Raw genomic sequence first — 18,252 nt, 5'->3', positions numbered from 1 at the left:
GAGCTAGATTGCTGAAAAAGGAACAATTGACAAAGAATTGCAGCAGCAAATCACAAAGGAGAAAGAACGGTTGAGGCAAGTTTTGTTAAGAATAATAGCCATTGTGAAATTTCTTGGTAAACGCAATTTGGCTTTCAGAGGAAGCAGTGAGCAGCTTTATAACAATAGTAATGGTAATTTCTTAGCTTGTATTGAGATGATTGCAGAATTTGACTTGGTAATGCAAGACCACCTTAGACGTATTCAGAACAAAGAAATTCATTATCATTATCTTAGTCACAAAATTCAGAATGAGTTGATCTCTCTTTTAGCTTCTGATATCACAAGTTATACCATAAAGGTTGTTAAAGAGGCCAAATATTTCTCTGTTATCCTAGATTGTACCCCTGATGTCAGTCATCAAGAACAAATGACTTTATTAGTTCGATGTGTTAATTTGTCTGATGGCAAGATAAAAATTGAGGAGTACTTTTGGGGTTCTTGCAGGTGGATGACACATCTGGTATGGGGCTTTTTAATGTATTGCTTGAATCTATGGAGTCCTTTGGCCTAACTATTAGTGACATAAGGGGTCAAGGATATGACAATGGTTCTAATATGAAAGGAAAATACAAAGGGGTAAAAACACGGTTACTTGATATCAATCCAAGAGCATTGTATATGCCATGTGCTTGCCATAGTCTAAATCTTACTCTTTGTGATATGGCAAAATCTAGTGGGAAAGTTGTTTCATTTTTTGGAATTGTTCAACACATATATGTGTTATTTGCTGGTTCTACGAAAAGATGGAATATTTTGCTTAAACATGTTCCTAGTCTAACTGTGAAATCATTATCCAATACTCATTGGGAGAGTCGAATCAAAAGTGTTACAACAATAAAATATCAAGCTACTGAGTTAAGATCCGCTTTGTCTGAGTTACATCATGATTCTGACGTTGAATCTAAGGATAGAAGTGATGCAAAAAAATTTATTTGATGCACTTGGCAGCTTTGAGTTTCTACTTGGTATGGTTATCTGGCATGATATTTTATTTGCTGTAAATAAAGTGAGCAAGAAGCTGCAATCACCAGCCTTGTGTATTAACTCTACTTTGAAGCAAATACAAGGTATAATGCAATACTTTGAGAATTATAGAAATGAGGGGTTTTCTTCGAGTCTGATCATCACCAAAGGTATTGCAACAGACATGGGTGTGGAGGCATCATTTCCTGAAAAATGTCGTGCTACGAGGAAGAAACAATTTGATGAAAGTAATTGCCAAGAAGAAATTCTTAAAGCTGATAAGGCTTTTGAAGTTGAATATTTTTTTTGTTTTGGTTGATATGGCAATCGCTTCTTTGAAGAACAGATTTGAAGAACTCATGGTGTTTAAAGATATATTTGGATTTTTGATGAGCTCAAGCACTTTGAACTCATTAAATGATAATGAACTTGAAGAATGTTGCATTAAATTTGCAGAAACCTTTTCTTTTGATGGTTCATCTGATGTTGAGGTATATGATCTTATTTCTGAATTGAAGATTATGAAATTCACTTTGCCAGATGACGTAATGTCTGCTATGGAGATTTTTGAGCATGTCAGAGATGTGGATTGTTATCCTAATGTCTCCATTGCTTACCGACTCTTATTTACTGTGCCTGTGACTGTCGCATCGGCTGAAAGAAGCTTTTTAAAGTTGAAGTTATTGAGGAACTATTTGAGGTCAACAATGACTTAGGAGAGGTTAAATGGTTTGGCAACATTATGCATCGAGAAGAAATTGTTGGATGAGATTGACATAAACTCTATCATAAGTGACTTTGCATCAAGGAATGTTAGAAGAAACTTTTAAGGTAATATGTATAAATAATTTAATATGAATATTGCTTTTAGATACATTCAATTATTTATTGGTAATATTTTATATATATATTTGTATAATGTTTATATTAAAAGGCCCCAAATTTTACTTTCGCCCCGGGCCTCCCAAATCTTAGGACTGGCCCTGTACAGGTGATGTGCAGTAGGAAATGTTAGTAGGAAATGTTATTAAATTGCTTCCAGGTTAGGAGAGAAATTAGCATCATTAAAGTTCAAAACAGTCATATTAATAATAGAGTTCCATGTTTTTTTTATAAACATGCAAAGTCTTGCAAGCTGCAATGAACTTGACACATAGTTGTAGCGTAGCACCACCAAATACAACAACATTCAAATCAAAGTCGGTACATGTCGTCCATAATAAGAGAAGCAAATTAAAATGCACACAGAATCACGACCGATGCTGTTGCCGAGACTAGATTTTGTTGAATAGAGGAGGGAAATGGCAAGGAGCCTCTCTGTTAGAGTGCGCAGCAGATTCCGGCCCGGCCTGCTATACCCACGAGCCGGCACCGGAATTCGCTGCGCACTCTAACAGATGATATCAGAGTCAAAAGGTCGAGAAACTTGGAACATCTCTTGGGTCACGTGATGACGGGGGAGCTCGTGAACGTCTCCGGAGGGTCACACGGGGTTGATGTGACTGGAGAGTTGACTCGGGACCTAGGATGACGTTTTCGGGAGATCGCATGGGTTGTATGTGATGGAAGAGTTGGGCTCGATGTGTGATGGGAAGATTGTTAGGTTTAGTCCCACATTGGAAATTGATGGTGGGGAGCACAACATATAGGTGGGGGCAGCCCTCACCCATCAAGCTAGTCTTTTGGGTTGAGTTAGGCTCAAGACCTTGTTGTTGTGAGCTCCGGTGGACCTAGACTTTGTGTGGTGCCGGCTTGTGGGTATAGCGGGTTGGGCTGGAAATCCGTTGCGCACTCTAACACTCTTCATCCAGATCCTTAAGAAACCCAGCCTGCTGGCAGAACTCGACCGTGTCCGCGATCGTCTCCTCGAGTAGCCGGCAGCTCCAACCGAGCTTCTTTATTTTCTCAGACGTCATCGGAGCTGGGTGATCCCTATCACATATGCTCTCCCTGCCAATCAATTCCCAAACAGGAACTAGCTCAGATTAGAAACCAAGATTCGGTGTTAAAATTAAAGAAAAGTGGAAGAGCATAGTGCAAATAAGTGTTTTAATTACGTGGTGATGTAAGGGTAACAAGGGTACTTGCTCTTGAGCGGCGATGGAGCCACATACATTTTCGTTACATTTGCTTCCACCCGATGTATATCCTTTACACGGCTGACGATTGATTTCCTTTCCCTTTTGATCAATGGTTGGACAAATCAGAATACACGAGAGACGGACCAGAGATGAGTGACTCTCCTCCCCTCCCCGTGGGTGACGCCCGTGCATCGCCCCCATCCACCCGCCCCTCCCCAACCAAGCCCCATGGGTAACTCCGACAACCCCCGTCCGGCGGTCGCTGCCACCCTAGCTCCCAGCACGTCCGGTGACGCCACCAACCCACCAAACAACCCCGCTGTTGCCTCCAGCCCTGTGGTTGCCTCCGTCCCGCTCGCGGTTGCAGGCGACGTGGGCCCGTCATCCTACCACCGTCGCCAGTGCCGCCCCCTGCCCTCGTGCGGTGCCCATCTTCTCCACCGCGCCATCGGTCAGCCAGACCCCTCGTCCTCAAATTTTGTCTCCCCCCATGACCCTTCCTAGGGCTCGAATGGCAGCGACCTCAATGACCCTAGCCTCTCCCCGGGAGAGGCTTTCCACAACTTCGCGCTCTGGAATTTCCACGCCTATGTCTTCGCCCAGGTGCTCTCACCCTCACCGCTGCTGGTTCCCTCCCGCCTCTGGGTCTTGCCGTATCCTCGCCTCCCCTCCTACAACTTGGCTTGGGTCCACAACACCCTCAATTTTTGGTTGGATGGTTCAACCCCCACCGCGCCAGTCCACCAAGTTGCCCCGACCATCTTCTCTATCACTGTTGTACGACCCTCGCTTGCACGGTTCATCCTCACCCTTGGGGACCTCCACCATGGCCACGTTCGTCTTAGGTTCTTCCCTGACTTGGAACGGCTCTCTCCTCCATCCCCTATTCAAATTCGTCTGAGATCCTTTGCGCGGGATCTCCTATGGGCTTTCCTATTCCAGACGGCCCAGCTGCGGCCCAGCCCGCCTCAATCATGGCTGCCGAGGGCGCGACCTTGATAGGTGGGTGTGGCCGTCCTATCGGCTCTGTCCCGCCAACTTCACACTCCGTGCATCCACGCTCCGCTCCATGCTCGTGGTGTTCTCCACCTACTGGAGACGCCCCCCCTCCGTCCACTTCGCCACCTGGCGAGCATCCGTTCTCTGGCCCTTGCACCGCATGCACCGGTATCCTGCCGTTTCCCCCGGGCGGAACCTCTTCCCTCCCCTACCTGGCACTTCTGCTTCTCCCTCCACCATTTCCCAAAAAACCCCAACTCACCCCTCCTTCACCACCGTTGCCTCCTCCCCTGTCAAGTCGCCACCCTCTCGCTCGCCACACCCACCTCGCTCGTTGTCGGGGATAGATCCCCAGTACTCGCAAGGAAGAAAGAAGACAGACTCCTACTAGGTTTCCTCTATAATCCTACTAGGACTCATACCATGTAATCCTACTAGGACTCCTCCTTATAACCGACTAGTAATCCCGCCCCCTGGAATATATAAAGGAGAGCAGAGGTCCCTAGATTGGTAGGCCAAGACCTCATAGAACCACAACAGAGGACCGGCCCGAACCTGTATAAATCTTTATCTTGTGCCCTCGCTTTTACCATCAAGTTTTAGATCCAGCAATCCCCCACCAGCCAATCTACTACCTTGGGATACCCTTGGTAGGTTGCAGGGTGTAAAACACCGACATCTGGCGCGGGGTGATCGTCGAGATCATCAGGCAAGCTTGAAGGATCTCATCATCTGCTGACTAGCAAGCAAGATCGGCGAATTGGTCTGCCTCAAACTGGTGGATTTTGCATCGTGGGTAGCGTCAAGTCCAAGATGGAGTTTGATCCGATCAGATCTCTGAGTACAAATCCTGGTAACGGGCCAACAGTGCGAGGTCAAGCTGATTACCATGTTGAGTTCGAAAAGGAATAAATCTCACGGAGTACTGTAGCAACTTTGAGTCAGTATCGGTCAACACACACAAGGATCAGACGGAATAACCTCTTCACATTTTTGCTGGCTCCCGTGCCAAGGAAGGAAATTCGTGGAATTATGCTACACGCACACACAGGAGGCCACCAGAAGACTTCAAGTGCTTCGCGGCAATACCAACAATTGGCATCGCCGACTCGCCGACGACTACTTTGACTACTCGCCTCGGCTAGAAAACTAGTCGCTGTAGACTTCTCACCGATGATGACTAGTCAAAATAACTCCGACTAGTCAGCTTCATCAACAAATTGTCGAGGCTTCATCAACGACCGCCACAGCTTCATCGGCAATCGCCCATGAATCAAGCTAAGTCACTTTTTAATAATTATTTTTTCTCTAACTTGTTTTCAGCATGGTTGGCCAATACGCCGACTACCTATCTATGTATGTCTCTCGATAGGAATTACCCTTCAGAGCTACACTTCACCAACTACTCTTGGGGGATATTGACCGATAGCCACGTGCTTGATACACTGAATTACGGAGGCTATGGCCACGGGTTTGGTGCACTAAGTTCCGGAGGCACCTCCACAGGTTTGGTACATTGAATTTTGGAGGCTATGGCCACGAGTTTGATGTACTGAGCGCTGGAGGCTCACATCAACTGCACCCTAAGGAGGCACAAATATTGTACGCGGCAACACGCGCTATCCTTGCCAAAAGGCAGAAAACTCTTAATGACTACTTTAAGCGCAATCGTGCTCTCTTTTTATTGTCACCATGTCGACTACTTATTTTCAATATCTCCTCTTAGTGGTCGCTAATCTCCTCGAGCAGAACACACCTTAATTAGTGAAAGCCTCGGATCTTCTGTCATGCCTAAACACTAGGACGCGAGACAAAGATCTCCGTAGCAGCAGTGCCAATACGCGTACACGAGATAAAGATCTCACACACAGTGGCAATGGCTAACCAGGGACTGAGAGCCTAAACGTAATAGGCTAACTACTTAGGAAAAATATGGCCGAAATAAGAGCATGACACACAACATTTATATTATATTCCTCACTGAATAAATTCCAATAGTTCTAAAATTCTACAATATGCTACATAATATATGCATCTTTGTTTTCAGGTCAAGCTTCGACGACGACTCAACAGGACGCTCAGCGTACCTCCAATGGCTCAGCTAGTTCCCAAACCCGGGGGCTAAGCACCAATTAGTACTTAGGAATATCTTTAGTGGCTCCGCTAGCTTCCAAGCTCGGGGGCTAAGCACCAATAACTACTCTATATGGCTCCTATGGCTCCCCTTGTGCATAAGCTCGGGGGCTGGACGCTACAAAACTATTCAGACGATGACTGGCGTGAAGGTTAAAGTTCGCTAGACCCTTGAATTGATTATTTAATCATTCCAAGTCTTGGGAGCTGATAAGCTACACCTAACAGTTGATCTTTTTCAAAATGAAGAAAGAAGATTCAAGATTTTATTGATCCTCAGCCTGATTCTTCAATTCAACCTAAGATTCGAGGGCAACTCCATATCGAGTGCGACTTCCGCTGCCCTCCATATCAGATTCCAAAGATGAAGATTACAAAATAAAGACGATCAGGGGCTTAGCACACCATAGCCTCATGGCAGCTGTGGTGGAACCGCTCAAATTAACTTAGCTAAAGCACAATTAAGTCGCCTAACATGCGATCATGTGCTTTAATCAAGTTAACTCGGCAGTTCGTCGGATTTCATCCGATAAACCACTTCACAGGACCAGAAAAGCATAGCTCACACGAAGGTGAGTGGTTCCAGAGATTACAATAGATCATCCAAATTAAGCAAGTGCAGCAAGATTATTACAATATTGAGTTCGAAATTCAAACATAGTTGTAGAGTTTAAACATCAGAAATAAAAAAACGGAAGCTAACGCCGTTGCCGGACATCATGACGAAGCCGATCAAGACATCAGTGATCCCGGTCCTCGCCGTCCGAGGAGGGATCCCACTCGACCGTCCACCCAGGAGGAAGCTGGGGAGGCCAAGTGCCACTTGCGACAAGCTCAGAGGCGTCAACATCACTTGAAAGAGATATGCCACAACAAGGTTGAGCGACTACGCTCAACAAGACTTAACCGACCGATGGTACTAATCCACCAACACCTAGACATGCAAGCTTTTTGGCGAACTAAACAAACATAGTTTTCAAAACAATTTATGACAAGCATTAATATTAACATCATTATCAAGTTCCATTCTTACTTAGCGTAGAATAGAGATTAAGTAGTCCCAAACTGTGAGAGGTAGACGAATCGATTCAAATTTCTTAACCATGCATGGCGAACCTAATCTCACGACATCCGCGCACCACGAAGGGTCACTTCACTTGTCCGCTATCCCCATCAATTCCCAGACCCATGTTGGGCCCACTTCCCTTGGTACAAGGCTCCATAGACCCAGCCTCTACCGTCCTATGACCGCACTTGTCACCACATGCGGCCGCAAGGGAACTCCGTTCCAGCGATAGTGGAACAAACCGCTCACGTCCTGGTTCAATCAGGTACTAGGCTTCCCCATCCCATACTAGGTATGAGATTAGTACTTTCAAACACTTGATCACCAACACTATCACATCTCGACCTTAGTCCAATTTCGTGTAGACAGATGGGGCCATCCACCGACCACCAAAATAGTTCACAGAGCCCTGCCCCGTCCATCGTCCTTATGGTTGTAACAAAAGGATAACAAACAACTCCTATAACTCACGAGTGATAGTCAATCACTCGGCTTTTACCGAGTCCTATTAAGCATTGCAACTACTCGGCCTGTCATACTAGTGTTCCAAACAAAGGGGTACTATGTTCATGCATCTATGGTTTCAATCAAATCCTAGAAACGTAAATGCACAATCAAAGCAACCAAAATATATATTGCAAGTAGTTAAAGATAGGAGTTTTATGCTCCGGGGCTCGCCTTCACGCGGGGAGGTAGCGAACGGGTCTTCGGCGTGCTCGGGTGTGGCTCCAGCGGGCTGCAGCTCAGCTACGGCTCCTTCTTCTGGCGCTGGGTGAAGCTCGTAAGTTCTATCTGCGAGGTTCAGCTCTACACGAAATGCAATGCATCAAGTTAATTCCTCAACTTTTTCATAGGATGTAAACACAAGTTAATGCTGAAGAAGAAGAAGTTATATTAGGACCACATTCACCTAAAAAAGATTTTATACTTTTTTTTCTAAGGAGGAAGGTGGGTTGTGGTACAAGCTGAGGGTTTGTTTGATGGCAATTGTGTACATATATACATCTCCACTTTATTAAACTTTAGATCGAAAAGTTATCCTATTTCTGAATGTTCTTTTTTATCTCTTCAAATATTACCTTTATTACCTAAAGGTAGCTTGTATTTAAACAATTTTTATAGCAGCAACCTTAATGAAACTAGTCATGAAATTTCAATAGCAGGTTCCAGTGGTGGAACAGAGCTTCTCGTGAATTTCTCACAATTTTTAGCGAAGGACATCTTTTTTGATGCATTTACCCTATTTATTCTTCTCTAAATAGGAAAGTGGTACACCTATTTATTTCTGGTGGTTTTCATATTTTTCCCATAATTTACATTACACCACTGACTTAAACCAAAAGGTTTCATATTTTTCTCAGTTCTAGCTTAATTGTTATGCAAAAAGACAAAAACACTCTTAGATTCTCATGGTAAAACTAAAATAGAGATTTAACATCTGAGATGGGCTCCAAAACATTTTTCCAAGCTTCTACTGTTTGAAACAGACATTAGAGAGTTGGAGTTAACTTTTTATCATTTTTCTATGATTTGTTATGATTTCAATGGCTTAAAAAAGAATTAAAACATACAACATTAATTCTAGCAGTGACATATGCCAAAAGTATTTTATTAGGAACTAAACTTTATACTGAGTCTAGCAAAATTAATTTGACATTTTTTTGAATTTTCTACAAATTTTAGTGAATTTCCAAAGTTAAACATATATTCTGCCGATTTAAAAAGATAAGTCGCGGCGAACTTTCGAACTAGCCCCTAGGTCTAGGGTTTAATCATGCAAAGGTCCAAGGTTTTAACACTAAGGCCCCTGATTCAACTTTCCCAATCGCAATTGGGTCCTCGGCGGCGCACGGCGGCGGGTGGGCAAACTCCCGGCGATGCGCCGGCGGCCTAGGGATGTTGAGTGGCCGGGAGGGCTTACGGGCTCACCTTGGGCTGGTTTGAAGCGGTTGGGACGACGGGAAGGCTTGGTTGCGGCGGAACGGTGGAAGGGCAGGAAGCTTTGGGTGGTGGTGAAGTCTGACGGTGGTGGCGCTTTCCGCGGGCAACAAGCAAGCTCTAGAGCTGCGCGAGAGGGTGGCGAAGCGGCTGGTGGTGTCGGCAAGGCACGGGGTTGAGTGGAAAAGGGAGCTCCACGGTGAGCTCGGGCGGCAGCGTGTGAGCGCGGATTAGAGGAGCTTGCGGCGGCAGAGCTTTGGCGAGTAGTGAGGGTCTGGACAGGGTTAGCTGAAGCGGAAAGAGAGGCGAAGGGGAGCGCGGTAGCACCGGTGGGGTTTTTATAGGTGCCGGGGACTCGCGGCTGGCCGGTGGGCCGGAGAAGAGCGGACGCATGCTGTCACGGCCATTAATAGCGACGACGCCATTGGTGGACAGAGGGGAAGGAGAGGCGCGGAAGGCGAGGCGACAGGACGAGCGAAGCGACGCAAGCATGTGCCGGACGAGCGGCTTTGTCGGGGCACGCTGCTGGCGAGGTGGGGGAGGAGTTGTCGCGGCCTGTGCGACGGTTGGTGAAGGCAGCGGCGTTGCGGGGTGCGAGCGGGCAGCACGACTGGTGGTCTTAACGGGAGGGCCAGGAGGCGTTGGAGCGCAGCCGGAGATCCTGGTGGGGCGGATTGTGCGCAGCAGGTGAGATAGCACCGGGCGCGGCGGCAGCCAGCTTCAGCCGCGGAGTGGCCGGGGTGGTGGCAGGGTTGCAGGCAGAGTGCCAGGCGTGGCCGGTGAGGCCTCGGGCGAGACGAGATGGGGCAGAGAGGTGGCAGGGCGACGTCACTTGCGACTGCGGGACGGGGCGCGTCGACCCATCCTGTCGCGGTCGGCGACTGGGCGAGGCGGCATTGCCGGTGAGGCCAAGACACATGGCGGCGGCACTCTGGGCACGCGGCGTGCGTGCTCTGGCGCGCCCTGAGCCGACGGATTCGTGGGATCCCTTCGCCGAGCCTATCTTCAAGCGCTTAGATTTCCTAATTCTCGAACCACACCACATTAACTCCCTTTACAAAAGTTGTAGTACACAGACCAAAGTCCAACTTTTGTCATTGGACCGAGTTCAAAATTGTGGTGGATTCGGAGATTAAAAACTCCAAAGTTTGGAGGAACGCCGGTTTCCGGGACTTAAGAGAAAACGGCGGCTTGGCTGGTTTTAAGGGTGTTTGGCTGAATTGAGCTGCAGTTTTGAAAAGCTTCGGAGGCGAATTGGACCAGGGTCCAATTAATAAAGTTGTTGTAAAAATTTAGTTCTCAAACTCTAATAAAGGATTTTTCTGATGTTCTGTTCAACTTTTGAGAGATAAACCCGCACTAAGGTGCCAGGTCGGGCTGATTTCCAGACTTAGCCTGGATTGCCGAAGAGGCTGGATTGACCAAACTAGGTGACTTTGACCTGGATTTTGAAGGCTTTCAGGGTAGATTTAGAACTTACTCCTTAAAGCAAAGTTGTTAAGGTCCTGAAGTTCTAAAACTTTGGTATAGAGATCAGCTTGAGTTCATATTAGAAATTTCAAAATAGAGAGCCCCAAAGTTTGGGCTTCGCCTGTTTTAAAACAAATTAACACAGATCTGCACTTTGGGTTTTTGAAGGGCTTCTGCTCAGATCCAAGCAAAACAACAAAAACAAAAGTTGTTGGGAAAGTTGAATTCTACGACTCTTAGTTGGATAGATTTTTAAGTTCTTAAGCAAAAACTCAAGTTACTATTTGGGCAGCGTTTAAGCGTGTGAGGGGCAAAAGTGTACTTTCACTTGCCTTTATTATTGTCAAAGTTCTTCTTCTTTAAGCACTAATGACTTGTTTAAGATTTAAATATGGCTTAATTAAGCTAGGTTGTTACAGTAGCTTTGAAGAACTTCAAGCATAGATCCCCGGTACCCGCAAGGAAGGAAGAAGATGGACTCCTACTAGGTTTACTCTATAATCCTACTAGAACTCATACCATGTAATCCTACTAGGACTCCTCCTTGTAACCAACTAGTAATCACGCCCCCTAGAGTCAGGGAGTCCCTAGATCGGTAGGCCAAGACCTCATAGAACCACAATAGAGGACCAAATCTTCAACACCAAACAACACCCAAGCGCAGGACGTAATATACAATACCCCAAACATGACGTAAGGTATTACGCTACTCTAGTGACCCGAACCTGTATAAATCTGTGTCTTGTGTCCTCGCTTTTACCATCAAATTCTAGGTTCGGTGATCCCCAACCAACCAATCTACTACCTCGGGATACCCTCGATAGGTTGCCGGGTATAAAACACCAACACCAGCTGCTCCCCCCGAACCACCGCCGCTGCTTCCACTGCCTCGCCTTGGATCACCACCGCACCGCATGTAGGGAGCTAGTGCACTACCGTTGTTGCTGGGTAGTTGAGCACACCCAGCGCCACTGCCGCACCTGCCCTCACCCTCTTGTTGATGGTATGCTTGGTCTCCCCTACGACGGCTCGTCGATGCAGGCAAACCCGCCATCACCTGCGCCGGCCTCGCCGCGGTTGGCCGCCACCACCTCCAGCTCCGGGTTGCCGACCTTCCCACTGGTCCTTGTCATGCCCATTTTGGCAGAACTCACAACAGATCTGGAGGCGGAAGAGATTCCCCTCTCCGACTCAATTCTGGAGGCCATTGCTAATGGTGAAGACATGGAGGATCCGCAGTGGCCTGACTCGATCAACATCTTCATGTCGCCCATCCACATGGCATGCTTCACCTACCTCGCCTTCGCCGTCGTCCACTTGCCGCTGCCCAATCCTGGTACATCTATCCACGAAGCGCTCATCGCTCAAGGCGGGGACCCTCAGGTCACCCTCACCATTTCTTCCTACGGCGCCACCCTCGTCACGTTCGAGAGCAATGCCGCCCGGGAGGGTGCCATGCAGCTGGCCTCCTTCCTAGGACGTGAACACGTCATCATGCTGGAACACCATGAGGAGATGCCAAACCGCTTCCACTTCGACCATGAAGCTCTCGTCAGCCTTGCTATGCGCGGCTACCCCATGGAGCACTGGAATCACGAGCGTATCGTCTTTTCCGCCGGCCCCTACACCAATCCACACTTCATCAACCCAGGTCTCTTTGGTGTGGACTTCTCTACAACTTTCTGACTGTCAAGGCTGAGGGCGCCGCTGACATTCCTCTAGAGGAATTCATCAAGAACCACAGCAGCCTCGGCTCCTTCACCATGATTGAGATCATCCACTCTGAAGACTTAAAGGACTCTAACTCCGACAGGGATGGCCTGCCCTCGCCTGGTCCTAGCTAGATCTTTGGTTCGCCATTACATGGGCCTGCCCACATGCATGGCGGCGGCGGGCCAGCCCCCGCGGCTGGGGAGCCTAGACCCGCTGGTTAGGCCAGGTGCTCTTGGAGGGCAGCAGCTGAACCTAACGTTGGTCTGCCACGCCTACCTCGAAGGATCTCCCGACCACGTCATGGCGATGGCAGCATGTCCATCGATGGCATCCTGCCCGTGCCGGTCGGGCGGCTCCGTGGTTGGACCATCCTTCCTGACGTTCATGCTCAGCCCCTCCTCACCAAGCCTGCCAAGGTCGACATCGCCCTACATCACAGATCCTACTTCGAGATCGTTGCTACAGCTGCTGATGGCACACAAGGCTACTTCAAGGTCCCCGTCCAACCTTTCCGCACAGATGTGCGTGGTGACCAAGGTATGTTGGTCAACCTATGCTCCACCTCTATTAGCTTCCTCCACTAGATCTGCGTCGTCGTCCAGGAGCCCTGTCTGCTTGAATTGGAGTGTGCTGCCGCTCCGTTCATCGACGCTCTTGACTGATGATGCCCAGCTTGGATCACCTGCTCCTCTACACCTTTTGCTCCTCAATTGCGACCTTGTCACCTGTCATGTAATGTATGGCCGTCAGCTTGAACTCTGCCTCACCATTGAATGGGCTAGCATAACTGTGCGCTGCTAGAACTATCGGCTATGGTTGCCACCAGGCACCACCATCAATCCTAGGAGGTGGATCCGCTTCTCCTACTTGTTGGCTTGTGCACTTTTTCTTCTCTCATGGGATTACTCGTGATTCACTCAGGTGGTTTGCTGGTTCCATAATAGCTAACGCTTTAAGGGTTGTATCCATCTTGTCCTGGAACGTGCGTTGCCTAGGTGACAAGATTAAGTGTAACAACGTCCAACTTGCCCTCCCTTCTCCTTGCCCTCCATCATTTGCCTACAAGAAACCAAGCTTACCACCATTGACTGCTTTAAGGTAGCCACCTTTCTCCTAGCTCCACATTCAACCTCTTTCACCTTCCTCTCCTCCACTGGTGCTGCTAGCGGCATCCTCACCGCTTGGGACCCCTACTTCTTCTCCCTCAGGCGCCACTCCACCACCACCCCACACTCCCTAACCACTACCTTCCTAGCCACTGCCACTAATATGCAATTCACCATTGTTAACTACTACAGCCCTTGTGACCGTCCTAACAAACCAGGATTCCTTGATGAACTAATCGCTCTACATTCCGCATTGTAGGTGCTTGGATGCTCTTAGGTGACTTCAACCTTGTACGCTTCCCTGGCGAGCGCTCCAATGACAACTTTGATCACAACAAAGCCCTCCTCTTTAACACGGCCATTGACAACATGGCCTTGCAAGAGCTGTTGTTTCTTGACCGCCATTTCACTTGGTCCAACCACCAGAAGCTATCAATCATGGTGAAACTGGACCGCTTCCTTGTTAGCACTGAGTGGAGCCTCCTACTGCCAGACTCCATGGTAACCTTGGCGTTAGCTCCTGTTTCGGATCACTGTCAACTGATGCTCACAGCGACCTCCAAGGTTCCCAAATCCAACATTTTCAGATTCAACAATCATTGGACAAGGATTCCAGGCTGCGCAGCTGTCATTCCGGCCACTTGGAGTAGCGTCCACGGACAATCTGGCACAACCAAGCTCGCTCTCAGCCTCAAGCATTGCCGGGCTGATCTCAAGGCTTGGCAACAGTCCTTGCGCTCACCACACGACATCCTTCACAACTGCAACTTGGTGATTTGAATGATGGATCTCCTTGAAGAGGTGCGGCCACTCTACCCAGTGGAGTTTTCTCTTTGCGCCCTGGTCAGAGAAGCAACTCAGGAGCAAGCAACCCAGCTTGCTTTCTACTAGCAGCAACGTGCCAAAGTGAGGACTTGCATCCTCAGTGATGGCAACACCATTCCATCACCTCACTGCGATCGTCCAAAGGCGCCGCCACCAGATCAAGGTCCTCCAATCGGAGAATGGCACCCTCATCACTGATCATAAGACCAAAGCCGCTCTCTTGCATGCTTTCTACCAGAAGCTCCTTGGACAGACGGATTAGTGCATTCCCCCGCACAACTTGGGTCATTTCTTCACCACCAGCCGTCTCTCCCCCATGCAAGCTGCTCTCCTTGTTGAACCATTCACAATGCCCGAAGTAAAGGCCATCCTTGCAACCATGCGCAAGGAATGTGCTCTAGGCTTGAATGGGTTCCCGCCACTGTTCTATCAAGCAAATTGGGATCTCATGAAGGATGACCTGCTCCACCTACTCACTCACTTCCATAATGGTGCTATTGATTTGGTGCGTATCATGTTGATCAAACCGGCTTTCTCAAGGGCAGATGCATCGCTAAAAATTTCCTCTATGCTGCTAAAATTGTAGAATGTTGCCACAAGCGCAGCGCCCCTGCTGTGGCCCTCAAGCTTGACTTCCAGAAGGCCTTTGATTCTGTTGATTGGATAGTAATGGAAGCCATCCTAGCAGCTAAAGGTTTCCCACCGCTATGGCGCCATTGGATCCACCTCCTCAACATCCCAAGCTAAACTGCAGTGGTGTTGAATGGAGTGCTAGGCAAATGGATTTAGTGCAAGAAAGGATCCGTATCTCTTCATTTTGGTTGCTGACCTCCTCCAACAGATGGTCATCGCCGCCTCAGCTCAAGGCCACCTACACCACCCACTCGTGCCAGATCTGCCATGTCCGGTCCTCCAGTATGCTGATGACATGCTCATTGTACTCAAAGCCGATCATGGTCAATTGCTCCACCTTGAGGCCATCTTGGATGAATTCTCTCTGATTACTGGATTGCACATCAACTTTGACAAGAGCACCTTTGTTCCAATTGGTGTCAGCCTATCACAAGCGGATCTCATGGCTGCCACTCTTAGTTGCGTTGTTGCCATGTTTCCTCAGACCTACCTAGGGCTGCCCCTCTCCATTCACAAGTTACGTCTCGCAGGAATGCAACCCTTGGTCTCTGCTGTGGAAGGTTACATCTGGGCTGGTGTGGGAAGGTCCTCACTCCCAGTGGCCGCACCGTTCTAGCCAACGCTATCCTTGGCGTCCGAGCAGTCTATGCTATGTGCTCCATGTTGCTTCTCAAGGGCACCATTGAAGCTATTGACACTCGTCGTCGGGCATTCATTTGGATAGGTGAATCTTCCTGCAATAGGGGACAATGTAAAGCCACTTGGGAGCTGGTCCGTTGGGATAAGCAACGCGGCGGCCTTGGTGTCAAAGATCTTGCAATCCAAAACCAGGGGTTGTTCTCCAAATTCCTCGCTAAATTGCATCAACAACCGTCCACCAATTGGCAGCGTTGGTTCCAACGCTTCTACAGCCCCCCCAGCCAGCCAGGACTTAGGCAACGCCCACTGCCTTGACACGCCTGTATGGTCCTCTTTGTCCAACTCCTGCCGGACTTCCGATCGAGCACTTGTGCTCACCTGCACAATGGTAAGTTCACGGCATTCTGGTTGGATCACTGGATTGGTCCCCAACCTTCGGCGGCGACCTTCCCCGTGCTCTACTCCCACTGCCAACGCGCCAACATGACAGTCTTGGATGCTTGGGATGGCACTACCTGGGTTCTACATCTTCACCAGGGCATCTCTACCGCAGCAACGGCCGAACATAACGTCCTGCAGCAAGCTCTACAAGTTGTTCACCTAGCTCCATTGACCTCAGACATTCGAGGCATTGGTGTTTCCATGATTCCCTTCTCCTCGTCTGCGTTCTACCACTACCATATGGAACAACGACCGCTCAATCTGTTTGCGGACAACATCTGATACAATACCGCCATCCCCCAATGTAAGCATTTCCTCTAGCTCGTCCACCACCAACGGCTTCCTCGGCTGCTCTACTACACCACCGTAACATTGTTGATTCACCTCTCTACGCATTCTGCAATGGCCACGAGGACCAAGAGCACATCCTGCTCCGATGTCCTTGCGCAGCAATGCCCTGGAACGCGCTTGGATGGGACTGTTCCCCGTATCTCACCTCTGTCAGTGAACTTTGGACTATGCCGCAGCTACCGGATGACCTCCTGGCCAACCTTCGCTCGGCGATCATCACTGCCATCACCTGGAATATCCGGAAAGGATGGAATGCCATCGTGTTCCAACCAAGCTTCAATCCACCACTAGTGCTCGTTCGCAATGCAGGGGCAGATCTGGCCCTTTGGGCTCATCGTGAGTGCCACGCCCCTCATCGACATCGTCTTCTGTTGTGGAGTAGTTTTACTATGTAATACGACGTAGTTATCTAAGCTCCTCAAAACCCTCCTTTCACAAATCCTGTATACACCACTTCATATATCAATATAATGTTCAAGCCAGCTCCTTGCTTGCCATAGCACCCTTCAAAAAAAAACTTGCTCTTGAGCAACTGCTGTGGTGTTGTGGAGTAGTGTACTATGTAATACGACCTAGTTATCTAAGCTCCTCAAAACCCTCCTTTCACAAATCTTGTATACACCACTTCGTATATCAATATAGGGGCCGTTTGGTTCCTCAAACTTATTTTTAGTACCTGTCACATCGAATGTTTAGATACTAATTAGGAGTATTAAACGTAGACTATTTACAAAACTCATTACACAGCTGGAGGCTAAACGGCGAGACGAATCTATTAAGCCTAATTAGTTCATGATTTGACAATGTGCTGCTACAGTAAACATTTGCTAATGATGGATTAATTAGGCTTAATAGATTCATCTCGTCGTTTAGCCTCCATCTGTGCAATTAGTTTTATAATTAACTCATATTTAGTCCTCCTAATTAGCCTCCGAATATTCGATGTGACACAGACTAAACTTTAACTCAAGGTACCAAACGCCCCCGTAATGTTCAGGCCAGCTCCTTGCCGCCATAGCACCCTTCAAAAAAAACTTGCTCTTCAGCAAGTCCAGGAGTTCGTGGACGCTGATGACATGAGGTGCACAGATGTGCCTACCACAGACTTGAGGCACCTCATAGACCAAGAGCAGCGCCTCGGCAAGGTCACGGACGTCGACGATGTGTCACAGCTTGTTCCTCACCTTGTCAGGGCCTCCTGCATATGTCAGTGCTCAAAGATAAGCTCTCGTGTGTTAAAAGAAACTACAATGATCTTTGGAATTTATTTTTTGATTGAGTTGCTGAAAGATGTGTGATGCATGGTCCAAACCTTTCAGTAAGTAGATGAGGAACTGGCTGCTTGCGTTAACAGTCGGCTGCAGCAGGGGACCGAGCACCAATCCGGGATTGAGGGACACCACGCCGAGGCCGGTTTGTCGCCCGTATTCGAGCGCCGCCTCTTCTGCTATGATCTTGGCAACCGGGTACCAACTCTGCAGTTAGCGCGGGGTAGAAAAAGTGAGCAGCCCAAATTTGGCAACGAATTATTCGACGTGTGATCAGAGCTTGTCTGTGTGTGTGAGTGTGACGCTTTGGTTCTAGAAGTTAGCAGCACAAGCTACCTCATTACTCCTGCAGAATTCTTCGTCTAACCAGCAGTTCTCATCTCTGAATTTCTGTCGAGCCAACCTTTCGGGTTGATCTCGACGGCAACTATGGATGACACAACCACCAGTCGCTGGGCATTCGCGGCCGAGGCAGCCCTGAGCACGTTCGTGGTGCCGGTAACAGCAGGGCCGGCCCATCGCTCGTCGTCGTTCGATTTGACGGGCCACGAGCCCACCTGACTTGCTCTGCGCGCCATCGGGCT

The 18,252-nt window shown here is 48.4% G+C and overlaps 1 pseudogene; it reads right to left on the bottom strand.

Annotated features, from left to right (window-relative positions):
* Window positions 1-2,279: 2,279 nt before the first annotated feature.
* On the bottom strand, window positions 2,280-18,246 carry LOC101773043 (annotated as a pseudogene).
* Window positions 18,247-18,252: the final 6 nt, after the last annotated feature.

Source organism: Setaria italica, chromosome II (genome assembly GCF_000263155.2).
Source record: "Setaria italica strain Yugu1 chromosome II, Setaria_italica_v2.0, whole genome shotgun sequence".
In the NCBI taxonomy this organism is placed as follows: domain Eukaryota; kingdom Viridiplantae; phylum Streptophyta; class Magnoliopsida; order Poales; family Poaceae; genus Setaria; species Setaria italica.
Note: the sequence above shows the minus strand (reverse complement) of the source record. Positions and strands in the feature narration are given on the sequence as shown.